We start from the raw sequence: 12,789 nt of genomic DNA on the forward strand, positions 1-12,789 counted from the left end.
GAGCTACTAGGGCTCTAGGGTAGAAATAGGTGAGATCACACGGCATAATTGATTTGCCTAAGTTCCCCAGCATCCAGCTCAGAATATGCCCAACAGCTTCTGGGTCCCTGAAGTTAATCACAATCAAGTCGCCATCTATATCTTTCTCCCGTCCCCCTAACCAGGAGAGTCGGCGCACATGCACTATGTCCCCATTAACATTCACCGGGAGTGGTCTATTTTTAGACAACCAATACATGGTTTTATTTTTAAGTTCCTCTGGACCTTCTCGCTTATCAGGGTCCAGGGTGGGCACACCCGTAAGCACCACTACATAAGGTAGTGATTCTGGAGGAAGTTCAACCTGGGGGATCCTACGTTTAGGTGCATTGCTAGAGGGTACCCTCTCTCCCGCCGGGTGGCTTGGTCTTGTGACTGTACTATTTCCACCCTTCGAGTTGGTACCGTTCTTGTTCGTGGCAGCTCTAGAAGGGGTGGCGGAGGTTGTGGTGCCTAGGGGAATATGGGACACTGTTTTAGTGGGAGGATTGGGCATGGGAAATGAGGCTGTTGTAGTGATGGTAGAAGTTGTATGGGCCGCCTTGGCTAGATTGTTAGATGTTGGATGGGGCATCTTAGAAGTAGAAGGTTTTGAGCTGTTAAGTGAACGGACTGCAGTCAGAGCTATACTAGGTATTAAAGGGGCCTTCTGATTGACCGGTCTATTTAGAATAGCCTGTTCCAAGTTCCCTAGCCGTTGTTCTATGGCCAATAATCTATCTACAATAGGGGAAGTGAGCGTCCTGAGCATTTGCCCAAGGAACTCCAAGGTAGGGGCGAGCGGGAGAATCTCCTCCGGAATTGCACATGGAGGGGTAGTAGCTAGTATAAGGGATGGTGTTTCTTGTACAGTCACTGTAGAAATAGTAGGTCTAGTACCCACAGCTGGTTTAGAAACAGAGGCTGCACCCCCCCCTTTCCCCTTACCAAATTCAGAGTGGCTAATTTTGCCCTTTTGTGTAGTGCCCCCTTCCTCATTCTTTTTTTGGGCGGAGGACCATGGATTATCTGGACCTCAGTTTTCCTCAGTTGATTTTTGGCAGTGGTTTTTCCCATAAGGATAGGAGCTGGCGTAAGTTTCTGGGCTGCATCAGGATTGCAAGGTGGTGGGGGAGCGACAGTAGGCGAACTAGATGGATCCCCAGAGGAAGGTGGTGTGGAAGTAATGTCCCTTAGAAGTTCTGGGATTCCCTGGGATGTAAATGGATCCTCAGTAATAGGGGTCACCTCTGTACTGGGTATTAAAATATGCGGGGGCGTAGCCAGGGGGGGTCTTGCCTTATAACCCTCGATCGAGCGTCGACGCTCCACCCTTCTCTCTGCTAGGGCATCTTCCCTTTCAATTTCTGAGATAGATTTCTTAAAATAATTATCTAGTGTGCCCTTGTTACGGTTAGCCCCCACTGTCCCTGGTGAGGCCGTATCCATAATGGCAAGAAGATGCACAACTGTGAAGTTATACAGGGGTAACTGTACCTACAATTGCCTAGCCAGCAATAATAAAAGAACTATGCTAACACAGGATAGTAAGTTCAGAAGCACAATGTAACACTTAAACAGAGTGTACAAACAGTGGTGATCGTGGAGAACCCGGGTCTAGGTAACACACAAAAATAAAGGGGCGGGGCCCAGCCCAGCCTCTCCGGCCACCTAACGGCCACACAACGGCCCGCTCTTTGCCCGGTCTTCACCGGCGCTTCCGTCCGCGCGCGTCCCGCGTGCGGAAGCTGGGCTAAGTAGGAGGAGGAGGAGGGGGCGGGATGAGGCACCAGGTGCGCGCGATTACCTGGCGCTAGCACCTCTGGGCCTCGCAGTCCCGCTCCCGCTGACAAACTCAACTCCCTCAGCAGGTGAGAAAATCTGGGCTGGAATGCACCGGCTGACTCGTGCAGGATACCAAAGAAGAATCCCTTGGGGCAGTTGCGGTGATGAGATGGAGCACACGGGCTCAGGCACAGTTCTGCTTACAAGCACAGGCGGTAGAAAAACGACGGAGCACACAGGCTCAAGGTACAAGGGTCCCAATGTGCAGATAGGCAGCAGCAGTTTGAAGGGCTCCCCACGCTTCCAGCAGCAAGCACGACTGCGGTACAGTATTGTGGATTTTTGTCATTTTGGTCTTGTTTGGTGTAGAGCAAGATTGCTTATTTTTGTAAATTGGTGTGGTGTTCTTTTTTAGTGTTTTCACTGTATTACTGTATGTGTTCACAAATGTTTTACACGCTGCCTCTGAGATAAGCCTGTCTGCTCATGCCAAGCTACCAAGGGGGTGAACAGGGGTTAGTTTAAAAATGTATCCCCCTTATCCTGACTAGGAACATGGGTCACTACTTATACAATGGTGCAAACCATTGCCAACTACAGACCTCTATTTCTAACACTAACCTTTTTATTCAATTGTCCAAACAAAGCCTGCTGATTTGTAAAAAAATTACTCTTCTAGTAAATCAAATACACAGAATGGCACCTAGTATACACACAGTTTAGTTCTCAAACGTGTCATTTTCATCAAGCATGGATGCCAATGTCGGCCACAGACTGTTAGGGCCACATTCAGTACTGCATAGAAAGGGTAATTCTTAACCGGTGGTCTGCAGACCCCTGAGGGTGTGCAACAGTACTCAGAGTGTCCATGACAGTTCAGAAAATTCAACAAACATTTCAGAAAAGTAAAGTTGGTAAAGAAAGCTAAATTAAACATCTTAACACAGCCTTTTAAATTGGAGGCTTAAAATTAAGGTGCTGTCCTTAGCTTTATTTTTGGGAGCAAAGGAAGTACAGAAAATAGATTTTATTATGGACGATTTGTAGTGCCGAATAAAGCAATGGAATGCATTAACAAATAGAGAGCATGCATGAGGAGCAAAAAAGACAAAGTGATATGCTAAGATCTAGCTTATCACTGCCTTTGGCATAATGAGGAGTTTGGTGGTGCGGAAACGGGACCACCCCACTCCCAAACCCATGTTTGAAGCGGCCATCTGAATAGGAGTTTTCTCCTGTCTGGTGGGCTGCTCTTTATTGTTCCCAGGGCAGTGCCTATGAAATAGGCACTGCAATGGGAATGTCAAAGACAGTACCTGCACGGCATGAACTGCTGCAGTGTACTGCATGCACACAGGAGGTCCCCTGAGTATCCTCAACGCCACACTTTCAATGGCAGTGTGACCGTGGTGAGGAAACTCGCAATATGCTTGGTGGGCCGCAGCAGCCACACCAAGGATATTGAGGACTCAAGAACACCATGACACCGCCAGGGTGGCCTGACCGCCCTGGCCATAAAAGGGCAGTTGGAAGTCTGCCTCTGCCATGCACCCAGGATTCTGGCAGTCCGTGGACTGCCAGACTCGTGATTAGACATTTTGTCTTTTAGAAAGGAAATCATATGTGAAAAGTTGCAAACTCTCCATTAAAATTCAGATTTTGCATATTTTGCTCTTTGCAAAATACATTTTTCAAAAAGTGTTTATTTGTTTAATGAACACCTGTTTCTTTATTTTTGATATTTTTTTAGGTGGAAATCATAAAAATTGCAAAAGCCAAGATCCCTAACTTTCAGTAGCGATTCGGTGGGGACGGAGGGTCCAAAAAAGTCAAAATGGTGTGAATCTTTGGCTTAAAATGTGCACAGTATTATAAGGAGGACCACCTATTCCCAGGGCTATGCATCTAATACCCACAATATGCAAAGATGGAGCCACATTATGACAGGGGAGCCTTCTCCGAATTTGGTCATAAGAGGCCACGGAGAAAATCCTTCAGATGCCATTCACCATTTCTAGGGCGAGAATTAGTTGGAGAAAAGTTTGAGAATACCTGTGCATGTTTTCCCAAACTTTCTAGCTCATCTTTCACTAAAACCCTTGCTTTCCAAATCTTGAGGAGGATATAATCATGCATAATTTGACACTATTAAGAGGTTCTATTGTTCATGAGTAAATCGGCCATATGAGCTCAACTGAAACAATATCAAATCCAAGGTTAAGATTCGGAGGGTGTTTCTGGGGACGATGGCGATTCCTCCTCCCAATCTGTTGGTGCGGTCCCTGCGGGTGATCTTGTAGCCATCAGGGGTGGCTATGGCAACGTCGGGTGCCGATGAGCTGTCATCCTGGTCTCAGTCAGGAAAGCAACGTCTGTGGAGAATGAGTCAAGCAGGTCCCAGAGTTCGATGGCGTGCCTGTGGACGGAGCGGGTATTGAGCAGTATGCATCGGAGGTGGTTATGGCCTGCCTTGGTGGGGGGTGATGGGGGGGTTGAGGGAGGGGGGGTGCATGCTGGTGTACGCTTGCTGGTGAAGCTGCAGTTTCGGCAGGTGAAGGGTCCGTGGGTGTGCTTTGGGGTGGCCCGGAAGCAGTCAGTAGATCAGCCGGCGTGGAGGAGGTTGGCATCGTAGTGGCGACTGGCCTGGTGGTGCTCGTGGGGACCAGGGTGTCTGGCGCTGGGTGTGGTCCAGGCACGGACAGGCGCAGACAGGCTTGTCTTGTCTTAGGTGTGCCAGCGGCGCAACCGTGCAGCGATCGCCATAAGTAGGGAGGCAGGAGCAGGGGTAGTGATGGTATCAGGGTGAGAGGAGCCACAGGGGCAGCAGTGTCGGGAACCGGGCAGCGGAAGACGAGGGGGTAAAAAAACAAGGGGGAGGAATAAGGAACACGCAGAATAAAACAATTAAGCAGGCATAGTACACGCAAACAAAGCGCTACGAAAATTACGAGTGAGACTCAACAATAAGCAGGCATAGTACAAGCAAACAAAGCGCAACAAAAAATTACGAGTGAGGCAGGTTTTGGTCCAGAGACAGGTGGGCTCCAGGCATGAACCATAATCAGCTGGGGACTCGAGGCTGAGGCGGTGAGGCGGAGCTTCCGGGGAAAGTACTGACTGGACCAGCTCTGCTCACATCACAGGGCAGGCAAGAGGCACGCTGCATTATGGGTAGGGCAGTTGGGTCAGGTAGCATCATTAAGTTATATTTACTGTGGCCTTTACTGCTGGAACAGGGATCTTTGCAGTGCAGGATGAGGTATACAAAAAGTGTTAGAGAATATATGCAATACCATATGACCCCATTTGGTTTTACTCACAATATGAGCCTGAGATGGATGAAAGTCTGAATTAGCCTTGTTGAAATTCAAGGCTGTGGCCATTAGGTTTTCAATCAGTTAGACGTTCTTGTGGTTCTGGAGATACACAAAAAGCATTAACTAATACATTCTTGTAATGAACATTGGGGAGACATAAGGACATGGTCCAGTGAGAGCTTGGAAATATTCTTCTGTCCTTTGTTACTTCTTATATTCTGTAAGTGTCTATATACAGATCTTTGGCAGCCTACTCTAGGTGTATTACTTTAAGGATCACAGCCTGTAGGGAAATATACATATTTCAGTTCATTTTGTATCAACCATTGTTTGAAATTATCCTGTAACAGCACAAATTTGGAACCACCATTTTTAACAAAACTCATAGAATCTTTAGGTGATTAATGTGAGACTTTTTTGAGGCGGTGTGTAATGTCCTATAAGTACATTTCCTTTTGCACTTGTAGAAGAAACATGGGTGTGATTCTGTTTAATTATTGCGTTCTAAAAGATAAGTTTTGAGGACATTTGGTCAGGTCATTCCTTCTAAAAACTATAAATAGTCAGAATCTGCTAAAGACGAATACATTTCTTCTAAGGGATGAGAGGATGTGGAGGTCAATTTAGCCCTGCCCGTTTCAGTAGTATGGGCCTTCGTGGAATATCTACCCATAACAACTGAATGCTCAAGTGTTGGACACTGCCTCACAAAAGTGACATGTATTGTAGAATTATATGTTAAATGATTAGCTAGAAAGGGCACATAATCTGCACAAACTGTCCTTTTTACATCACATAATAAAATATTTGTGTCATACAATATTACACTCAACAGAACATGCACCTATGTTGTACGCTTTATAATAAAATGGGTGACTGTTTAATTCTGCACACACTCTACCTTATTGTTCATTCGTTTAACCTCACCTTCAATAGTAAGACTCTAGTTCACCTCTCTCTACCCCACTTCTTCACAGTCTAAACTCATTCTTTTTGAACTTCACCTTTCTTTCTCACCCATGTACTCCTCTCCATCTCCCCATTCGCTCTCTTCCTCACCTCTTTCCTGCTCACCTCTGTATCTCTCTCTGTATATATTTCCCTCTTTCTGTCTTCCACTACCTCTAACCCTGTTTCTCTAGATATACACACCTTTCCACTCTCACTTTATATCCATCTTTCTTTCTCCAACTCATGTTTCACACCTCTCTTAACCTCAAGACTCTTCTGTCCCCCTTTTTCTTCCCTCAATCCACTACATCAGTGTCTCTCAACCACATCTTTCTCTTCAACTCCCCTTTGTCCATACCTAACTTTTCTGTGTACACATCTCTATATTTCAGTCACCCCCCTCTTCCACCCTCAACCTCCTTTACGCTTCCTCGTCTCTTACCGTCTCGCGTCTCTCCCCTTACATCTCCTAAACTCTTCGAACTTACTCTTCACTATCTCTTTCAATCTATGTATTTGTTATTATACTTATCCCCGTCTCTTCATCTGTTCTCTCTACTACACCTCTGCCTACGTCACCCTTCTTTCAACACATCTTTGTACCCCACCCGTCTCTTTTTCCATCCACACCACATTACTCTTTTAACACTTCAGCCCCCTCTCTCTAGCTTTTCTACCTCACTTTTCTCTTTACCTACACCATCTTTCTGATCCTAACCTCTTAATTCAGCATTTTCCTACCTTACTCCTTAATGTCTACCATGCCTCTCTCTTTAATTCTGCTGCTACCTCACCTCCCTCCCACCACCTATGTCAGTGTTGACCTCCCTCGATCACTCCTTTTGACCGCTTTTGAGCTCTCCTTCTGAGCAAAGACATAGGCCATTGCTTAGTCTGAGGGGATGGTTGCAGCAAGTCAGGCAGATTGTCAGATTTCAAGCAATGAAAGGCGAAAGTCCTTTGGAGCAGTGCTTTGATTTTTGCCATTGCTGTGAGAAGGTCAGTTGTGAATGCAAATGCGTAGGTGGTTACGAAAATCCAGCAATTAAAGGTGTAATTAACAAAAGTTTACATTAGACAACATTGTTAATTCAGTTCAGAGTGGTGCCAAACAATGGGTCCACACAGAGTGCCTTAAACATCACCCTCTCTCTAATAGGGAGTCAGTGAAGCGACACCAGAGCCTTCTTCGCAGACGCCCTTCTAGGTAGCATGAGAACCAACCTCGCTGCGGCATTCTGCACACATTGGAGCCTATTTAAACACGCCCCCGTCGCACCCAGATACTGCAAATTGCCGTAATCCAGGCGGGAAGTGACCAGGGCGTGCACCATAGTCTTCCTGGCCGGCACCGGCAGCAGGTCCAAAGTCTTACGGAGGCCTTTTAAGACCCCAAAGCAGGTACCTGCCACCCGTCTGGACTGATACTCAAGAGAGTTTAGGATCAAGCCACATGCCCAGGTTATTCACCTGATTACTCAGTATGGGGGTGGAACCCAAAGTGTGAGGCCACCATGCCGACGACCAAACTGATGGGGTGCGGCCTACGATCAGCACCTCGGTTTTGTTACCATTCAGCTTCAGGCAATTGTCAGACATCCAAGATGCAAATTCCTGCAGACATGCTGTGAAGTTGAGGGCTGCCGAGTCCAGATCCTGCGTTAGGGACACCAACAGTTGTGTGTCGTTGGCGTATGACACCACCCTGATGCCGAACCGTTCGGCGATGTTAGCAAGGGGTGCCACATAGAGATTAAAGAGGGTTGGACTCAAGGCCGAGCCTTGCGGAACCCCTTGACGTAGCCTAATGCTCTTAGAGTAGTGGGAGCCCTGTCTCACCTGAAAGCTACGCTCTGCCAAGAAGGAACCCAACCACTTCAAAGCAAGACCCGAGACACCACCCGCCTCTAGACACTGTAGCAAGGTGGGGTGTGCCACAATGTCAAAGGCGGCGCTAAGGTCTAACAGGATCAGGGCCACTGTCCGCCCAGCATCCACCCTCTGCCTGAATGTTTCGACGGCATTTAACAATGCCGTCTCGGTGGAATGACCAGCCCGAAAGCCCGATTGAGAAGAATGAAGAAGATGGAATTTCTACACATGCGAAGTCAGTTGGTTATTCAACACCTTCTCCGCCACTTTAGCAAAGTAGGGAAGAAGAGAAATAGGACGCAGATGATCGAGTCGTTCAGGGCTGATATGAGGTTTTTTGGGTAGATGCAGGACCACTGCCTCTTTCCAGCAGTTGGGTACCACGCCAGTCCCAAATGAGATCTCCAAAAGGTGTATAATATATGTTTCCAGGGCGGAGATACTCTCCTTGAGAACTTTAGGGGCCGCAGGATCCCTAGGAGAGCCTGACTTCACATTTGAGCATATTTGAATGAGTGTCTCAGGAGGTGGGGCCAGGAGGTTGCTCATACCTTCCCCCTTCCACGCACCTCTTACACACAGCCCGATGCCTCTGCCTTCCCTAGCTTCATCAGGGAAGGAGGAGTAGATTTTGTTTAATAATGTTGCCCTTGTCCATGTTGTATGTATTTCACCATTTGGAAAGCAAATAGTGCGGTACATGAGTAGGAGGACATATTGAAGCTGTGTTCTGTAGCCTAGCGCCTACAGCTTTATGCACCAGCTCAAGGAGTACACGCACATTTATTGCACTGATTGGTTAAGGGATGCCCTTTTGTATCAGGGACTTTGGTGTTTTGATGAAGCTTTAGAATCCTTCATTTTGTGATGCACCAATAAACAGTGTACGATCACATTTTGGGGGTTAGGGAGTGTAGGGCTTAGCTACTCACTGGTTTCAGTGGTTTCATTAGATAAATGTAGGGGGTGAAGCCGAGAGAACATCTCTCGCTGAAGCATTGTCATAATATCTGCCTTTCTCTACTCCTTTTTGGTACCAAACTATATCTGGAATGTGAGATCTCTCTGTATGATAAAATGAGTACCACTGTGTTGGGCAATGTCCTGTTTAGGCCAGGCTAGAGACAGGGTTCGGTTTCCCCGCAACTACCGTCTGGGATGTACATCATTGTAAGGTAGATGTACAACTTTCAGCCAGGGTTCCTGTTTTGGTCACAGGTTGCATTCTGAAAATGGTGCTAAGAATCCTAGCAGACAAGATGTTGTAGGCTAAGCTTACATAACATGAAGGTGTCAAGCCTAAGATGGGCCGCATGGCTCCTGCAGCTATGGCAGGTGTCCATACTGAGACAGTGGGGGGGCTCCACATGGCATCGTGTGATTTGTGATGGATATAGAAATGAGGTGCACTCACAATTTATTCCTATAGTTTGGAGTATATTCCTAACTCAAACGTTCGCTCTGTGTGGGGTGCTACAATACATACTAGTGCTGGCTAACACTGTCTAAAATAAATGAGAAAATGCAGGCGCTGCCTGCAAGCAGTGTGCACTGTACCCTGGAAAAACTATATTCCACTACTGAAATAGTACAAATTACTCAATTAGTCAGCTTTGCTATTTAGCATTTACTTTTGACTTGAAAAAACAGAATTCACATTAGTCAAACAATTCCTTCATTGATTCAACGTATAGGATACATGTTTGTGAACATACATATATTCTCACTGGATATATGTCTATATGAATTTGTACATTTATATTGCTTAACATTACAACCAATGCAAGTTTTCAAAAATGCGGAAAATCACATTGATACATAGCATAAAATAATCATGTGACTGTAGTTTTCGTAGAGTCCGGAGCCCAATGCATTTCGGGAATAAAATTTCCCTACGTCAGGGGCGATTTCCTAAAACTTAAAATAAATGAGTATGCATCTGTGTGAGCAAAAAATGATTCAAGCATAAAACTTACGGAGGTGTCCCTACATAGTGTGAATGTAACACGGGTGACTATGGCATGCTCAAAGTCGACGTTCAAAGATGGAGAAATAAGAATGTGCAAAGTGGTAAGTAATCAGTTATAAGAACCAAGGACCCTATGGGCCCGATTCACAGAATGAATTTAAGACTCAATCCTAAACTTACTACTATTTTGGTATTCATAGAATGCACTTACTACTTTTGGTATTCACAGAAGTTAGGATTTTGTCTTAAGACAGACTTAAGACAGACTTAAGACAAAATCCTAACTTCTGTGAATACCAAAAGTAGTAAGTTAATTCTGTGAATGCCAAACGTAGTAAGTGCATTCTGTGAATACCAAAACAGTAGTAAGTTTGGGATTGAGTCTTAAATTCATTCTGTGAATCGGGCCCTCAATCGTTAGTGCTGAATAGTAATAGTGCCTACTCACTCAATTGTACTTATGTTAAATAGTGCCGGAAAGCTGTTGATGGACGGCCTACTCAATAATTACTGTGCTGAATTTGGGTCCACATGACGATTGCATAATCTTGTGCTACTAACAAAATGCCAATCATATCTATATGATGTCCCTGTTATTCTGTGTGATCTAACTGATGAACAATGCTTCTAGCATAATACCATACAAAATCTAAGGTGTCCCCGTTTGCTCATATTATAAAAAACTGAGAGGTCACGCACCTTGAAAAAAAATGACGAACATCAGAATCTTCCCGAAGTTGGTGTACTGTGGACAGTACAGAAGAAAGACTTATCGACACACGTCGTGTATGTATAGTAAGAGTGGCTATTATTTTTTTTGTTTAAATATTTTTATTGAAGGTTTATATTGCATCCACTCTTACTAGGATGCACGATGTCTACCCCCCCCCCCCTCCCCCTCCCCCGCATACCTGATAACTGCTGTGCCTCAAAGATGAATAAATGAAAGTACAAACTGCCGATGGAATCTGTGAAGAGGTTCTCTTGCAAAAAATAATGCGGGTTGCATTTACTGTTCTATTCTGGAGAGTAATAACTAGCAAGGTAACAAAACGACTCCGTATTAACTAACTCCACATACCTATTACAAGGATGATGTATTCGATTTAGCGCCCGTTCCACCGATATCCGAGCTGGTCTATGATGTTGGAAGCCGAAGCTTAGAACCGCGGAAGGATACCATACAACACTTAAGGAGTTCCACGGTAATAGAAACGTCGCAGATACAATGAGGATTGTGGGATTTGAAGTTCTCTGTGCGTACACCTGCACCAACTTCAGCACGTGTTCGGTAAAATCCACCGAAATGACTATGTGCCTTGTACCGTCTAGTGCCTAAAACTACTTATACGTGTGCTCAACACGCCGACATACCAATGATTGGACACTATAATAACACCTCAAGAATCCAAATGAAAACTATACAAAAAAATGTATAAAGAACTGATCTCCTCTCGTATGATTAATCGCAGAGTAAAAAATACTGCAGAGTGGTTATGCTGTAGCAAATTGTATAATGCGCCTCTCTAATGCGAAAGTAACAAAGGATTTGTGACACCTTTATGATAAAGGTGTCACAAATCCTTTGTTACTTTCGCATTAGAGAGGCGCATTATACACTTCACATGTTGGTATTGTTTTCGGACGTACTCAAGTGCCCCTACATAGAAGACACAAATAAGTCCCACAATGCAATGTATTGTTGACTGAAACATCAGCACTGGATAAAGGCTTTATCCAGTGCTGATGTTTCAGTCAACAATACATTGCATTGTGGGACTTAGTTGTGTCTTCTATGTAGGGGCACTTGAGTATGTCCGAAAACAATTCCAACATGTAAAGTGTTGTGCCTAAAAAAGTCTAGACTGGCTGAGGGTGTCATTCAGGATTTGAGACCAGTTGGCAGCTGTGGTTTGAGGTTTCTGGGCATAATGCATGCACATTTAGTGAAAAGGTTTGGAAAGAATGACAGCTCTTACCATGCGTTGTGGTTGTCTGGCTTGATGAATGTATGGACGTGTGTATGCGTGCACACACACATAGGGCACATCTCTCCTGACATCTTGTGTGATCTTTGTCACAACTCGCTAAGAGGGCATGCAGAGTGAAGAAAGCTCTGATGCAGGGGTGAACGAGGATTTCTCACTCTAGCTACTCAAGCCATGTTGGGGAAAGAGACATGAGGGGGAAGATATTGCACATAAAGATGGACTTTAAGGTGTCCACGGTGCTTCGTATCCCTCCCTCAACAGTTCCTCCCTCCGGAAGGATGGCACGTGTCAGCTTCTTTATTCTCTCGTTCCTAGAAATGGTGGCAGCACCCGGCTGAGGTTGAGGTGATGGACTTTAAGTCACAGCCAAGGGTGCATTTACATGAAAGATAAAGCAGCGCCTCCTGGTTTACTAGTTTAAAGGGACTGAGCAGAGGAGCTTCTGTAATTCATGAAATCCGTCCATTGATGACATTTGAAGAATAACGTCGAGATTACATATTTTTTTATTTATTTGATGACTTTTTTTAACCAAAGACGAATTACATGAACTAAGTATTTGAGTTAAGTATTAATGCGAGTTTCTATCTCTGTCTCTGATGCGATCACCCCCCTCCCCCTTTACCTAGTAATATTTCACCATGATCTCTGAATCAGGGGGGGGTCTCAGACAGTGTGAATCAAGCTTCAACAATAAACAGTAACATTTTTTGTAGAAGTGGATTAAAAATAGTCACTCACATTTAGATATTGGTCAAATATAGAGCTGGAAAAACTGTACGTTTGGGCCTTTTTTATTTGAATTGCCATATTATATTTTGCTTCATCACTTGGCGGAAAAACATTGATCCAAGCGAGGTGAGGAAAGTTTTTTCCGTTTTGTTTG

At 45.0% G+C, this 12,789-nt stretch overlaps 1 protein-coding gene across 2 annotated transcripts in view; it reads right to left on the reverse strand.

Annotated features, from left to right (window-relative positions):
- Positions 1-11,064, reverse strand: part of LOC147734909 (proto-oncogene Mas-like) — a 60,335-nt gene extending 49,271 nt beyond the window's left edge. The window contains exon 1 of one of the 2 annotated variants that reach the window (XM_086953099.1): positions 10,994-11,064. The gene's annotated coding sequence lies outside the window, so the exon portion shown is untranslated. Of the gene's footprint in view, positions 1-10,823; positions 10,891-10,993 lie in introns of those variants that run through there. The other variant, XM_086953100.1, reaches the window with a different exon arrangement.
- Positions 11,065-12,789: the final 1,725 nt, after the last annotated feature.

This window comes from Lissotriton vulgaris, chromosome 1_2 (assembly GCF_964263255.1).
Source record: "Lissotriton vulgaris chromosome 1_2, aLisVul1.2, whole genome shotgun sequence".
In the NCBI taxonomy this organism is placed as follows: Eukaryota; Metazoa; Chordata; class Amphibia; order Caudata; family Salamandridae; genus Lissotriton; species Lissotriton vulgaris.